This window comes from Bemisia tabaci, chromosome 10 (genome assembly GCF_918797505.1).
Source record: "Bemisia tabaci chromosome 10, PGI_BMITA_v3".
NCBI classification, from domain to species: Eukaryota; Metazoa; Arthropoda; class Insecta; order Hemiptera; family Aleyrodidae; genus Bemisia; species Bemisia tabaci.
Genome location: NC_092802.1, coordinates 24,928,085 through 24,942,786, shown reverse-complemented (window position 1 = coordinate 24,942,786; position 14,702 = coordinate 24,928,085). Strand labels below are relative to the sequence as shown.

Below are 14,702 nucleotides of genomic sequence, written 5' to 3'. Positions count from 1 at the left end.
GCTACTTAGAATCGAAAAGCATGAGTTCTCAAGAGTGAATCCGTAACTGGTTAATTTTCATGACGGGACGATGACTGCGCGTCATACGTTATTTAACGGACAAAGTAAACAACTACAATTTTGGATTTTTTATATTTACATACTTACAAATTTCCTCCTTTCTTTTGATTAATTTCCTCAATTAGGTAATTATTTTTATTTGTTTATACCATTCCATTGATTTCACGTTAGTCCCCATTCATGGGAGAGCTGAATCGTATCAGCCTTCATATGTACGACCTAGAGTGCAAGTCGAACCCTTATGCGTGCTTTCTTGGATCCAGGACAACAGCAAATGTAGGGGTTTCTTAATTCAATATGTTGGCTCGCTGTTGAAAACCTTTTTCATTTTAAATGCTGATATGCAGAAAAAGTTCCATTATTGAAATTTAAAAATCCTTTAAAATTTAAAAATGAAAATATATAAATATCAAAAAACTCTTGTGCGTGACTTCGCATGTATTCTTGGCAGACACGTTTAATCCACGTAGATTCATAATTTTTTTCGAAGGGAGGGGGGCTAATCTCTAAAACAATAAGTTTAGGGTGGGAAGGTGTAGTCGTGGCAGAACGAAATGCGATTTTTGGTTTGTTTGTTTTTTGAACGCGATATTTATAGATTTTTGGTTCTCTTACATTATTCCGTCTCAATTCTGATATAAATAAATTTTTTGAGTCCATATTTCTGTACCAAAAATAAATTTCAGTCTCTAGAAGAAAGTGCATTGCTGCGTATATTGAACACCCGTCCATAAGGTTGGACATCCCTGATCTGATTGTTTGAGTTCTTTCTGCAAGACGACTTTTTCAATGATACCATACGGAGGGGGGGGGGGGGGCTACGGGGTTCCAGACATTATACGCAAATGAAGGATACCCCTCTTCCTATAGAGAATGTAATATTAAATTTAAAATGAAAACTGAAGCGCTGAAAAATATATTCGCAAAACTTCGGCATCATTGGACGAGGTAGCAAAAGTGGGTAAGGTAATCAAAACATGCTGGCAGCAGCCAACGCGGCGAGTTCATTTGTATGAGAGAGATGAAAGGAATGGAAAAAAGTGATAATGAGTAAAAATCTGAGTGGAGACCGGTGAATAGTGTGGCGATGGTGAATTAGCGATCGACGGACAAAGACAAAGGCGACAGTGAAGACCTAGATAGACAATTGACATCGGTCAAGAAGGTAACCGTGTTGGCGATCGATGGTAAAGGAACAATAAGGAAAATTAGGTAAATAAAGAGAGACCGAGGAGCGGGGAGGGGGGCAGATGGGGGCTGAGCGCGCCGTAGAATTCCTTGCCCGAAATATAAGATTTGTGATATATGTTTGCCAATTAGGTTTTGGTTGACGCGATAACCAGTTTTAAGCAAATAATAGTCAAAATGTACGCTGGACCGAATGAGAGGAGGTAAGTTTGAGAGAGATAAGAGAGAAGAGACTCGGTCGACGGCCGGCGGCGCGGCGCAGCGCAGCGCCACGCCAACGCCAAGCAGATAAGCACGTAACGCAGTGGTGGCGATCTACAGACAAAGGCGATGGCTAAGAGACAGGTGACATTCGATCGAAAAGGTATCCGAGATCGAGGAAAAACAAGAGCAATATGAGGGGGAAAAAGCGAGTAAAGAGAAGCCGGCGAACGTGGAGGCGTGGATCGGGAGCAGAGCGGGGGATCAGGTGCGAGGGAGCGAGCGAAAGCGGAGAGAGTGGGTCACAAAATGCCTTGCCTGAAAGATGTGAATGAGGCGCCACTTAGGTTTCAGTTGACGCGAGGAGGCTGCTTTTACTCATAAGTCATAACACGATCAGTTCAAAGCAAACGGTCAAAAAGGTCTAAAATGTACGCGGGCGGAATCAGAGGCAGCCTGCGGGAAGGGAAGCCAGAGGGAGATAAAAAACGCGGTCGACGGCCGGCGCGAAGCAGCGAAGCTATACGCAAAGGAGTATGGCATTGATATGCAATCCAAAGCATCTTGCATCCATCGAAAGTATTTTCACCCGATAAGGGATCAAAGATTCCCGAGAAAGTTACAAAACGGGTAGAAGGGTTCCTCTTAAATTTTTTCGAGCATTACCCATTTTGGCTCTTCTAATATATAAGTAAGTAGGTAATCACCGCGTAAAAATATGTGGAGCCTGGTCTTGTTCCTTCCAAAAACTTTTACTGGGAAGACTATAGCCAGGGATCCCTCATCCCGTGAACTTTCTTCGAAGACGTTTTAGAGTTTTCATCACCGGTGCATGAAACTCCCACGGGAATCCTAATGAAATTGCTCCAATCGAAAAAATGTAATTGATTCAAAATAAAAAAAAAATTAAAAACGAAATTTTATAACATTAGTTTTTAGATTAGCTTTATGCGAACATTAACTCCTATGTAATTAATGTCCCGTAAGGGGCAGTAGTACATTTTTACTTAATAATAATAATAATAAAAAAAAAAAAAAAAAAAAAAAAAAAAAAAAAAAAAAAATTCAAAACTGATTTCGATCGAGCAGATTTCGATCGAGCAGATTCGATCGAGCAGGCTCGATCGAAACAGATTCCGATCGAAACAGGCTTTCGAAACGATTTTTTCGAAGTGAACGATTACGAAATGATCGCTCGATCGTTTCGTACGAACCAACGAGCGATTTCATCGGTTCGGGGACAGGCCTAGTTGTGACCGCTCAGACAATCATTCACGCCGAATGTATTCTTAACGTCTCATCACCCCTCTCCGCCGGCCCGGTAGAAGCATTTCTCCGATCGGACGCCCGCTGAAATTGATTTATCCGGCTTAATATTTTCTGACGAAATTTTTCATTGCTCACGCCGCGGCGCGGCGGACGTCGGAGCAGGTATGGAGATGCCCTCCGAAGTTGCTGCGTTGTCGCTTCGTCGGACAATTGAACAGAAAGTATATACTTATTGAAAACTGTACACAGTTAAAATTTTAACAATAAAAATACACTAAAATACAAAAAAACAAATGGATATACAAGGCTAGAGGAGACATAAACCAACCAGGACATTCCGGGCCAATTACATGCCCATTCTCAACTGGTACAGGAGCTAAAAAATGTAAAAATTAAAACGAGAAAATTAGCATGCAACTGACCGATGTAGGAATCAGTGCAAACTGAAAAACAGAGCAAGCAAACATTTCAGTGTTTACGTTTACTTTTGAATTTGGTTACTTTACAATATTTATTGGGCGGATCAACCAAAAGCTTCGGTTAATTGACCAAAGGAGGCGGGAGTGTCGGTACGAGCCGTATTTGAGCCCTCTCAAACTGAATTTCCTGAAATCGAAGTTTTTTTTATTAATTGAATGCCCATATTTTACAGAGTGCATCATAATATGGCCATTTTGGGTCTCTTTTCAGGTTTGATACTGGCACTAACGTCTAAAGGCCACTTTGGCGAAAAATCCCCATTTTTTGGCATTCGATCGGAAATCTACCTAACCCCCGTTTATCGCCAATATCAGCCTCTATGGACCCATTTTTAAGCTAGTATTAGACCAAAAATGAGACCAAAAATGACCAGGTCGTGATGTATTCCGTAAACCATAGACCCTCAATGAGCGTCAAAATCGTAGAGTTTAGAAAATTCACTGTGGGCCCATAAACGAATTCCGTGCAATTTCTCCAACAGGGACTATTGAATTAAATCAAAGGATAGTATGCAGCGTGTAAAATCTATTTCCAAAGCTAATTTATGTCCCTCTGATTTGATTCGTTTGTGCTAAGTTCATTCTTGGATAAATAAATCCAATTTTAGTCCGTGTGATCGTCGACCGAAAATATGATAGAAAGTCGATGAGGCAACGTTCTCGCAGACGATTCTTCTTGACGTTCGAGTGGGAAGCGACAATAAAGTGATAAATGGATTCTGGATGGGTATTACGGATGATCAGGCCGGGATTTGCGACTATCAGCCTTCGTCAGAACATCGAAAATCCCCTGTCGAATTCTCACCTGTCTGCCACCCGATGATTAGTCAAAAGAGAAACAATGCGAAACACCCGACTCCATCACAGATTCATGGACCAGACTGTGAGAAAGTTGTGTTTCTCGCCCTGATCGTCTGGTCATGATCGGTTAGCATTTGTAAAAAGTTCAGTTCACACGATCGGATTTCTTCTCCAAAAAATCGCTTTACAAACGGAAAGTATAGCAAAATCCAATTCGACAAACCTTTGGTTCTTCTTAGAGTCTCGAGACTAGTGACGACTCTCGCTGCTTGGCCTTATTGTTTTTCCTACGTTTAAGTGTATGCAAAAACGGTCGATTCTAAACTTCATAGCTCTCGATTATTTGACATGTATTTAAATGGACTCTGAGACCAGTGTTGCAAACTTTCAAAAATCGAACACAAGTCAGCGTATTTTTTTGAAAGAAATAATGTTAAGCAGAAGGTTTTTAGAAGGTCAAAGAAAGTTAGGAAAAAATTGGAGGAAGTCAGGAAATTTGTTTTGGAATAATTTATGCGAAACTTTTGTCTAAAGTAAAAGGAAAATCAGGAAAAGGCAAAACTTTTTTTTAAAAAAAAAACCAGCTGAGCGAAAATTTTATTTTGAAGGTCGGGGAAAGTCAGGTTAAATGATGCAATAAAAAATTTTAAGAAAAAGGACTCAAAGAAACCTTTTTCAAAAATTCTCCTTATTACATCTGATTTTCTCTGTTTCCTTTCTTTCCCCGACCTCAAAACAAAACTTTCGCCAAACCCTTCGAGGTCCGGCTTTCTCTTCTTCTTATAATATGTATATTGAAAAACCTGTTGAGAATAATCAAAAAATTTGTTGTCATGTTGATTATTTTTTCTGTACACTTCGTCTGAATATACTTTTGTTTCCCTCTATCCCTCTTTATTTCCACAAAGGTTATGGGCCCAGCACGCTTCCACTGCTTTCCACTTTTATATTTCTACAAAACCACGCTTTATACATCTCCGCAAGAACTTAAGGAAATCCTAGGCTGCAGGCTTGCCGTTTTTCCGAAAAAAGGGAATTATCTCTCCCATCAGTGTCATCACCAAACGCCGCCGAAAACAACCGCGGAATCCAAACATTCCACCCCCTCAATTTTTCCCGTTTAGGCGGTGGGCGTTGGGTGTTCCGTCGGCGCGGTCTGATTAATAAAGCAGCGTGTCGCAAGCCGCGTCAATCGTGGGTCCGGAGCCAGCGTCCGCGGTTTTGCAACCTCTCCGTCAGCGACTCACCACGCGCCGACCATGCCTCTGACCTAACCTCTCTCGGCTAACCGCCCCGCGCCGCACAAATTAGTTCTAAATCAGCTGATTCTCATTCTGACTCATGAGTCACCGCCGCGTCGCGCGGGGCTTCACCTCTGCGGATCCCCCGAGTTGTCGGTTTTACAACTTGGAGTCAGAGGCGTGGCGTTAATTGCGATGTATCGATTGTTAAGCCATTCAAACCTATGGTAAAGAATCGATTATTTAGGTGTTCGCTGCGAAACACCCTGTTTGTCGATCCTTTTCCATAGGTTTAAATGGCACATCAATCGATATATCGCAAAGCACGCCACGCCACTGCTTAGAGTGTTCTGCCGTGCCAAGGAAAAACGCCGTATGAACCTTCAGACGTTGCCAAATTTCCCCGATGAAGACCAAATTCACCGGGAAATTGATCAATATTATTTCCAAAATTTTCAGACAATTGTGTACGCAATTTAATGTAAAATATCTGAAAATTTCAAAGAAAAATGTGCATGAATATCGCTCAAAATGCATGTTTTATCGAGGGAAATTTGGCAACTATCGAATGTTCATACGGGGTTCATCCTTAGCACGGCTGTATTAGTCTTACATGTGGGGACTCGGAATAGAAGAGGAGGTCTGGCAGTCGGGTCGGTTGGATTGAGCGGGCGTTGCAGACGATTCGCCTACCGGTGTGACCGAAATTTCGTCGCACAATCGATGAATCATGCGTGCTGTGTTGTCATTCGGTGTATTAATAACTCGTGATTGGATGGTCTTTGACTCCTGAGCAAGGCCGGATTTACATTTTTAGCGTCCCCAGGCCTAGACTGAACTTTGTTTGGTACCGCTGAAAGCAGGTGCTAGCGTGTGGAACGATTTTAAGGTACTCAATTGCGAAGATCATGAAAATTAAGGTGGAAAATCCTTTCTATGATTTTGCTGCACAACTGTTGTCAAAGTTCAGATAAACGATCATTTTCCCAAAAATTTTGGAGTCGTAACTGCGACTGAGACACTTATGAATTAAAAACGCCATGAAGTGATCAGACTCATTCTGACCCATAGGGATAGTCAAGGATGCGATATTCTTCTTGATAACTTGAGGAGCCCCATCAAATGAAAGACATTTTTGAGAGGTCAACTCTGATTGTTTCTTAAGTATTGAAGCTTGTTTTAAATGACCTATATGATCTACTTGTCTACCGAATCTAATTATTTTGAAAGTTGGAAGTTGTTACTCTCAACTACTTACCTAAGTCTTCTGTCCTATTATCTCATTAGTTTACTTTTGTTAAAAAATTGTCCTTATCATCACGAAAGAACGTATAACTGCATTTCAATGTGGCTAAATTTCTCCGCGCTAAAAGCATATTAACCAGGCGAATCTTTGACATTTCTAACTGAGAATTCCACCGATTTTTCCTCAGATTCTATGAAAAATCGGATGAAGTTTGGTCAAAAATTGCACAGGTATATTTTGGTGGAATAAATTAACTGTTTGAGTCAATTTCGCCCGGGAGACGACGATATATCCTGTTTTAAAATCGGAGAGCATATTTTAAAGGTTTCAGTTCTTGGCCCGAACAGTAGTCTATTCAGTAATTTTCAAGCTCGAGAGAATATTGCAGAAAGAGCTGGCGTTACTCCCGTGATCTCGCGAACTCCATGCTTAAACCGAAGAATCATCAGTATTTAAGGACCTATCATTATATGAGTCAACTGCAGCTCGGTTCGTCTCATAATTCATCGATTGTTGCGAACCCGATAATCCTCGCGCATAACCCCCTATCAAAAGGTGACCACACAGCGAGAACAGCCCCCACGCAAAGCCCGCGAAGGACACAAAGTAATTCGAAAATAGGACAGGGATTAATGCCGTGCGCTAATCTGCCGTGCTAAGGAAGAACGCCGTATGAACCTTTGAGAGTTGCCAAATTTCATTCTGTAAAATGTTCATTTTCGAGGAAAGATATGAATATTTTTCCTTTGAATTTTCAGGGACTTCAGAAGAAATTACGAACATAATTATTTGGTACATCGGAAGTGAAATATTCATAATAGAGAATTTGCATGTAAAATTTTTATTGCTTCATCTGAAAGTGATTAAAGAGCTGATTTCACAGTATTTTTCCTAATTTTTTTTTAATACGGAAAATTGTATATAAATAGATTCTAAATTGAGAAAATGCACCGCCTAGTGACGTCATCTGGCGGCATTTCTCATTTAAACAAACGTATTCTAGCAGAATTGATCATTTTGCCATATCCTCTCCAAAAATTGAAAAATACATGGACCAAGGGTATCTTCGTGTTCACTTCACTCAGTAGTTTCCACTTAAACACGAAATTCATTAAATTTCAGACGCCTGCAAATTTTCTATTGTACCAGGAAATTCGTGTTTTATCGACGGGAATTTGGCAACGCGTGGAGGTTCATACGGCGTTTTTACTCAGCCGAGCGCTAATAGCGAGCAGGGCAAAGCGCGCGAAAAATAAGGTGCGTCTATTAGGGGGCCCTGATGGCTTTTTTACGACGACCGAGTAAGAAGGAGATACGGCCGGTCCGGAAAATTAAGCGGCCAACAATGCCGGTGATATAATTACGAGACTTAGCGAAACAAGCCGGTATTAAACTATTAATTTCATTGCGCCGTGTCGCGCCGCCGGGGTAGGCCCAGCCTGTGGTTGCCAGATACTGTAGGAAAATCGGAGGGTATGGATTCGGTCGCTGAATCGATCGAAATGCGAAAACGTGAAGCAATCGACACCGATTCGATTGACACTTAATTTAAATAAACTCATGTTGGTTCGATCGACGTGAATCGATCGATAAATGAAAGAGTGGATCTTTTGACAGCGATTCGATCGATTCACGGCGTTTGTCGATTGATTCACAGTTGTCTATCGATTCACGTTTTCATTTTTCGATAAATTCATGTCGATCGAATCGATTCTGTTTTTTTTTTTAAATTAACTGTCGATCGAATTAGTATGTCAATCGATTCACGCCGATCGATTCACGTTTTCGTTTTTCGATCGATTCATGTCGATCTAGTCCATACTCCATACCCTCCGAAAAATCAGCAATTTCCCCACACTGAAGAAAATATTTGCGTTCCTGTGTTACTATTTGTTAATATTGAAAGTGAGACACAAACCAACGCAAATTTTGAGTTGATTTTCGCACAGTTCGCGGTGAATTTAGCGCGCAGAAAACAATAGAGAGACTCGGAAAATGCACTACTCCGATTGCGACGTTAGTATGCACCATTCGTTTTTAATCGAATTTTTCGAGAGAACTGGCTGGCATTTTCTCTTGAAATTGTCAACCGAAGGCTGATGTTTTATTTGTGTATGAACCAAACTTTTGTGTTGAAGTTTTTTTTCTCTGCTGTAAAACCAGTGCAAATGATTCTTTTTTTATCGCACAACCTGGCAACGCCGGCCGAGCCTATTCATTAACGCGGGAAACGGCTGAGTTATGGGTTGATCGTTACACGGGTAGATTTGCGGTCGATGACGTGAAGGGCACCAACGCCGCGTTGAAGAATTCGTCGCCCTCCTGACATAAGGGCGTAACAACGCTCAGCAATGAACCCTATCTTCCATACAATTCAATGCTTTCCCGGGCATATGTCAATGTGCCGTTACGCCCTTATGTCAGCCAAGCGACGAATTGCGACAGGGTTGACTTCGAATCGTCCAGCTGCGGAGTCTGCAGAGGAGAGAAAGTCGGGTGCGGGTTTTCCTTCATTTTGGCAGCTATGCAATTTGAGCTCCTCGGAGTTCGAACAATTGCATCGGCCGTTTTAAGTGTTGCCTCGATGAATCGGCTGAATTTGATGTTCCGCATAGAGTCATTTTTTGATCATTTTACCTGATGAGTACTTTAAAAAAAAGGTGTGTAGTGGATGTCGGCCTCCTCTGGTGTCGTGGTTGTAGCGCTAGCTCTATGATTGGGATGTCCCGGGTTCGATTCCCGGCCAGGCGACCCGAATTAGATGGTGTCAAACATTGATTACGTGGAACTGGTTGTAGGGACGGAGGGGCGACCGGACTGTAGAGCAAGGATTAGTCCTTTAATTGATGTTAAGCTTTAAGTAAACCGTTTCTCTAGGTACTTGTTTCAACAATCGTGTCTATCCTTGACCTTCTTCGTTCTTGGCTTCGATTGATTTTTTTTTCTAAACCACTTTTTAAGAAATACAAGCCAAGTGCATTAAAAGGGTAAAAATAAAGGCAAAAAAGAACCAAGACGTTTCGGGCCAAATCCATGCCCTTTCTAAAGTAGAGTTAAAGATAATGTTAAAAAAGTAAAACTCGAAAATGAGCTTGAAACTTCTGGAGCTGGAAAAGGTCATGTAATCGGTCCGAAACTTCCTAGTTGTATATTTTGCTATCCATCGCCGACCTTGCGCCTTGTCAAACCTCTGTTTTTTTCTTAATGCCACATGTTATACTAACAAGGTTCTATCTTGCCTCTGTTTCAGGTAAATTTCACCGCCTTTCGTTTAAGAAACTGTAAACACTCCTCCTGGCACTTGGATTAATTTCCAAATTATTCAAAGTAAGTCGGTTTTTCTTCACTGGTAACAAAAGAAGCCTAAAAGAGCTGGTATCTCTAGATATTATTTTCATACTTATTAAACCCCTGTCATTTATCCCATATTACTTGCTCACTAATTTTGCAGTTTTTTAAACTTTTTAATATCATTTAATTCACTAGAAAATCAAAGATTCCCTCCATATGCACCGAACACTTTGTCTCATTTATCCCATATCCCAAGAAGCTGAAGCTAGCACTGCCCTGCTAAGGAAGAACGCCGCATGAACATTCGAGAGTCGCCAAATTTCCTTCGATAAAATGTTTATTTTTTAGGAAAGTTAGGTATGAATATTTTTCCTTCATATTTTCAGAATCTTTAGGTAAAATTGCGAACTAAATTATCTGAAAAATTGGGAGGAAAATATTAATTTTACCCGGAAATTCGCATTTTATCGAAGCAAATTTGGCAACGCCTGAAGGTTCATACGGCGTTTTTCCTGAGCACGGCAGAGCGATGTTAAATATTCGAGAAAAGGTCACGTCGGTCTGCCTTTGAAGTTGATTCAGAATTGAAAAGGTTCAAAGTGTGTTTGGTCGCTTCTTCACAGATAAACTCCCTGCTACCGTTGACTTAGATTGAGTGGCACAAAAAAATATTGAGCAAGAGCTTTTTCGTCGAAACTGTTGATAATGTTTAAACATCGGGGTGAAAAAAATTCAGAGGAATTCCACGGAACATGTTTGCCAGGCTTAGTTGTTGAAACCCATTTTTCGCTCCGATCACTGAAAGGAGGGATTCAAGGCAACTAGGCATCATCAAAGTTTATCAGAGGTCAGGAAGTGATAACTTTCCCACCGATAGCGTGTTTACTCGTTTTATTTTCTGCAGCTGTAAAGAAATTTTTATGCCAATAGGAACTATGTCTCACACAAAACCTATGTACATAGTTTCTTTTAGCGTAAATATGTCCAAATGGCTGTTACGCGCCGCATAACTCAGCATATAGAGGGAATCTGTAATTTTTTTCTCTTCTCAGACTTTGTGGCTGTGGTGAGTCACAAAATGGACTACAAGGACCGTAACTGTTTCAAACGAACAATTAGAGCCTTATATGAACTGGAAAATTCTTTCTTCAGCTGTTAAGGGCAAGTAAAATGATTCCCTGACATAGCGGAACTGACCCATAGCTATGTGAGTGCCGAAAGAAGGAAAGTTAAAATCTATTCTGCGTGCTAAGGAAAAACGCCGTATTAACCTTCAAGAGTCGTCAAATTTCCCGGAGTAAAACATTCATTTTTGAAAATTTGTGAATATGTGCTCAACATTAATATAATGGGTGTAACTATTTCTTCTATCCTAATTTTAATAGTTTATCAAAAATGTTGATTTTGTAATTCAATAGAAATTTTTGCTTTTTAACTTTCTTCCTCCTCCTATTGGATGCATGTATGCCAAAAGGAACTATGTCTCATGCAACCCCTATGCACATAGTTTCTTCTAGATTGAATACGTCCTATTATGGGTTCATTTTGGTTCATGTGTTCAGTCTGAGTGAAGCGGCATTATGAAAGGGGAGGGGGCGGGGCGTATAGTATACCTTTCATTTGAACGCAACATCCTTACCACGGGCGTGTTCGTGGTATCCAATAGCCTCTTGTTTATTTATTTTTCCGGCAGTTTTAGTGCTCAGTGCATGGTGTTTTCTGCCGTGGCGCGACTTAATTTCGGCGAATGGCGCACAGTGGATCGAGTCAATTGGAGAGCTCGGACATTAAATGTTTGACCAAAACTGCAAATTCTGAGTTTTCATCATTTTATGTAATATCCATGCTAATTCTGAAATCTACTGAAAATAGCCAGCAACTTAACTTTTCAGCAAAATCATGTGACATGTCATCACGTCAGAGCGCGGACAAGTTTCCCGCTAAATCTGTCAACGGCGCGAGGGGCGCTTAACGAGGCGTTTAACCCTAAGGATATGTTTTCGTGGTCCCGCGCTTCGGCCGCGGGTTCAGAGTCATGGTCACGTTGCCAAATCTCATGACAAGGAAATATAACGGATGATCTTCCGCTTTTTATGAATTTTGTGAGATTTTTTCAATTTTACTAACATTTGGTAAAAGAAACGACACAGTATTTTTGCACACGACTTTTCGCTGAAGGTGATTTGATGGACGCCATATTTTGTGTCAGAACGGCATGCGAATACATCGCATCAATTGGTTCCATTTTTTCAGCTTCTCGTCATTTTTCTCCAATTTTGAAATGACAAATCTGTTGTCGGGAGACTAAAGCACTCACTTACCAATTTTAACAAAGAAATTCAACGTAATAAAGGCGCGGTTTTCTTAGAGAGATAATATCGCATTCGAGTGCAGTTTCGATATCAGTATCGAGTATACAGTCAATGGAGCGTATTTTGAAACCATTTGGCAACGGTTGTCGGGCCTTTTTCTTTAAAGTAATTATTCCGAGATTCGACCAATTAGAACCGAAACTGCATTTTTATTTCTATCAAACTCACTTGAACCTATCAAAAATAAATTAAAAGGGAGATAAGAGGGTTGTTCGAATTTCCTACGCATCCGCGGCAACTGTGTCTTAACGCAAAGGGGGGGGGGGGGGGGGCGCTTTCAGTTCAGCATCTGGCAGTCGTCACAACACAGCTGTGTCAGGGGACCGGGGACTCTTCCTCACAAACAAACCGGCGCGGCTTCCAAATTTAGTTGGTGAACCGCGGTCCTATTCAGCTTGTTGCCACCTCCGGACTCACTGCGCGGGTGGAAATTACTTTATATCATGAGCGACTCGTTTCTTAAAAAAGACGGCGATGAGTTTTGAAGATGAGCCCAGAACCGGTCACAAATTCTAGTGTTTTCGGGCTCTTTCGAAAGTGGATGTTTTCCTTTCTAAAATCAACTTGTACATGTACACAGCCTAGGGAAATGATCGAATCACGTCTTGAATCCTGTTAAACGAAACGAAGACGACAAGTGATGGCCTTGTCAAGGTCTAAGATTAAAAAAGGGTGGAATTTTGTCATCCATTTGTCATGTGCATGAAGTCTCTTCGTCAAATTGTTTTTTCTTTTGATTTGCAATGTCCACTTGGGACGCACCTTCCAGGTTATCTCAATATATTTCTTGGTCAAAAATTGTCGAGTAAATATACCAAAATATCAACTGATAGAGTCGACTATCGGACCGTTCTATACCAGAGGCGAATCCAGCAATTTGGCAACACCGGATATCCTCCATTTAAACCTATGCTGAATAATCGATTCTTGTCGGAGCACTTGGCCCCCCGAAGAATCGATACATTTCCATAGGTTTAAATGGAGGAAATCCGGTGTTGCCAAATTACTGGATCCGCCAATGCGTTCTACAGAACCACCTTGACACCGCTGAAAATTTTAATTAAATCTTTATATCAAATCTGTTGCTTTGCTTCTTCTCTCCTATTTTTGAGCGGGAAGTTAAGAGCAATTTATAAACTTTACGGGACCTTCGGGCCAATTAATGAAATTGATAGACAAAGCTATAGGCAAAGGAGACAAAAGGGCAATGGAAGGATCCTATTCGTGGCAGCGGGTGGTTGCAATAGACAAAGAAAGTAGGTAATATACTAACCAATGGCAACCCACTGGGGACTCAATAGTTAGTTAGTCATTTCCTCCCTTACACTGAAAAAAAACACATTGGATCTAGAGTCCAGACTCTTGAAAATATTGACAAGAAAAAATACTCTTGATTCAATCGGAGTTTTGCTTGAATCAAAACGAAATCCGCTTGAATTAAGAGGCTTGGTTCTTAATTTAAGCTAGATTCTGATTGAATCAAGAGTATTTTTTCTTGTCGATGTTTTTAAGAGTCTGGACTCTAGATCCGATGTGTTTTTTTTCCAGTGCTTAGTTTATAGGAACCACCCATTTCAACCAATAGAATCACTCCAGGCTCCTTAATGTCTTCTTTGTCTATAGCTTTGTCTATCAAATTGAAGAACCAGCCCGTAATAAGAGATTTGTTTCTTTTGCCTAATGATTTTTCTACTTTCAAATCCCGAAAATGGCACCAATGCGTCGATGGCGCATTCCTGAGCTATTTTCGTAGCTGAGACTCCTGCGTGCGGTGATAAACTCATTTACGTGCGAAACGCTTGCGACCCGTCACCGCGTGTCTGGAAGTCCCCTTCGTTTTGCCACCGTTCCAAGTCGAAACCATTTGCTTCCGCTTTTTATGTTTCCCCCGTATTCTCACCCCCGCCCCCTCATCCTCGCCGAGAAGGTTGAGGTTATTTGTATTTCTCTGTCATTACTACGCTGAAAGCTATATTTACACGAATAAAGCATGAACACACCAGGTTGATATTGAAACAGAGAGACGTAAGAGGTTTCAGTTGAAGCTCACTTTGAGTAATTTCTCCTTTTTCGAATTTATAGGCAACTTTTTGGAGATATGTTCAAGTACTGCTCCTTATGAGGCTGGCAAATGCATTTAAACGGAAAAATGGATTATTGCCCATTTTTTGAATGGTGCACGGAGAAAAAAACTTCGCGCATGGGACCCGAAGTTGAGGTCATATGGATCTCTGAAGTTTTCTGATCACGCATCCGAAAACTTGAGGTCGAGCTGCCGAAGTTCGGGTCAGACACCTGACGTACTTCGGTGTGTACCATAGTACTTCAGATGTGTGACCCGAACCCTTCGGTATGCACCTATGTACTTCAGATAGCCCGAACCCTTCGGTATGTACCTAAGTACTTCAGATGTGTGACCCGAACTGCGGCAGCTGGACTTCAAGTTTTTGGATGCGTGGTCCGAAAACATTAGAGATCCATATGAACTCAACTTCGGGCCTCATCAATGTTCGAAACTCACCTTTGAGTTTTAGGAGCCATGTGGCGCATCGAG

General features: G+C 41.1%; 1 protein-coding gene across 2 annotated transcripts in view; it reads left to right on the top strand.

The window, feature by feature from the left end:
• LOC109042300 (puratrophin-1) overlaps positions 1-14,702 on the top strand; it is a 586,997-nt gene that overhangs the window by 188,844 nt on the left and 383,451 nt on the right. The window contains exon 1 of one of the 2 annotated variants that reach the window (XM_072304834.1): positions 9,730-9,812. The exons of the other annotated variant lie outside the window; for it this stretch is intronic. The gene's annotated coding sequence lies outside the window, so the exon portion shown is untranslated. Of the gene's footprint in view, positions 1-9,729; positions 9,813-14,702 lie in introns of those variants that run through there. 2 annotated transcript variants of the gene reach the window in all.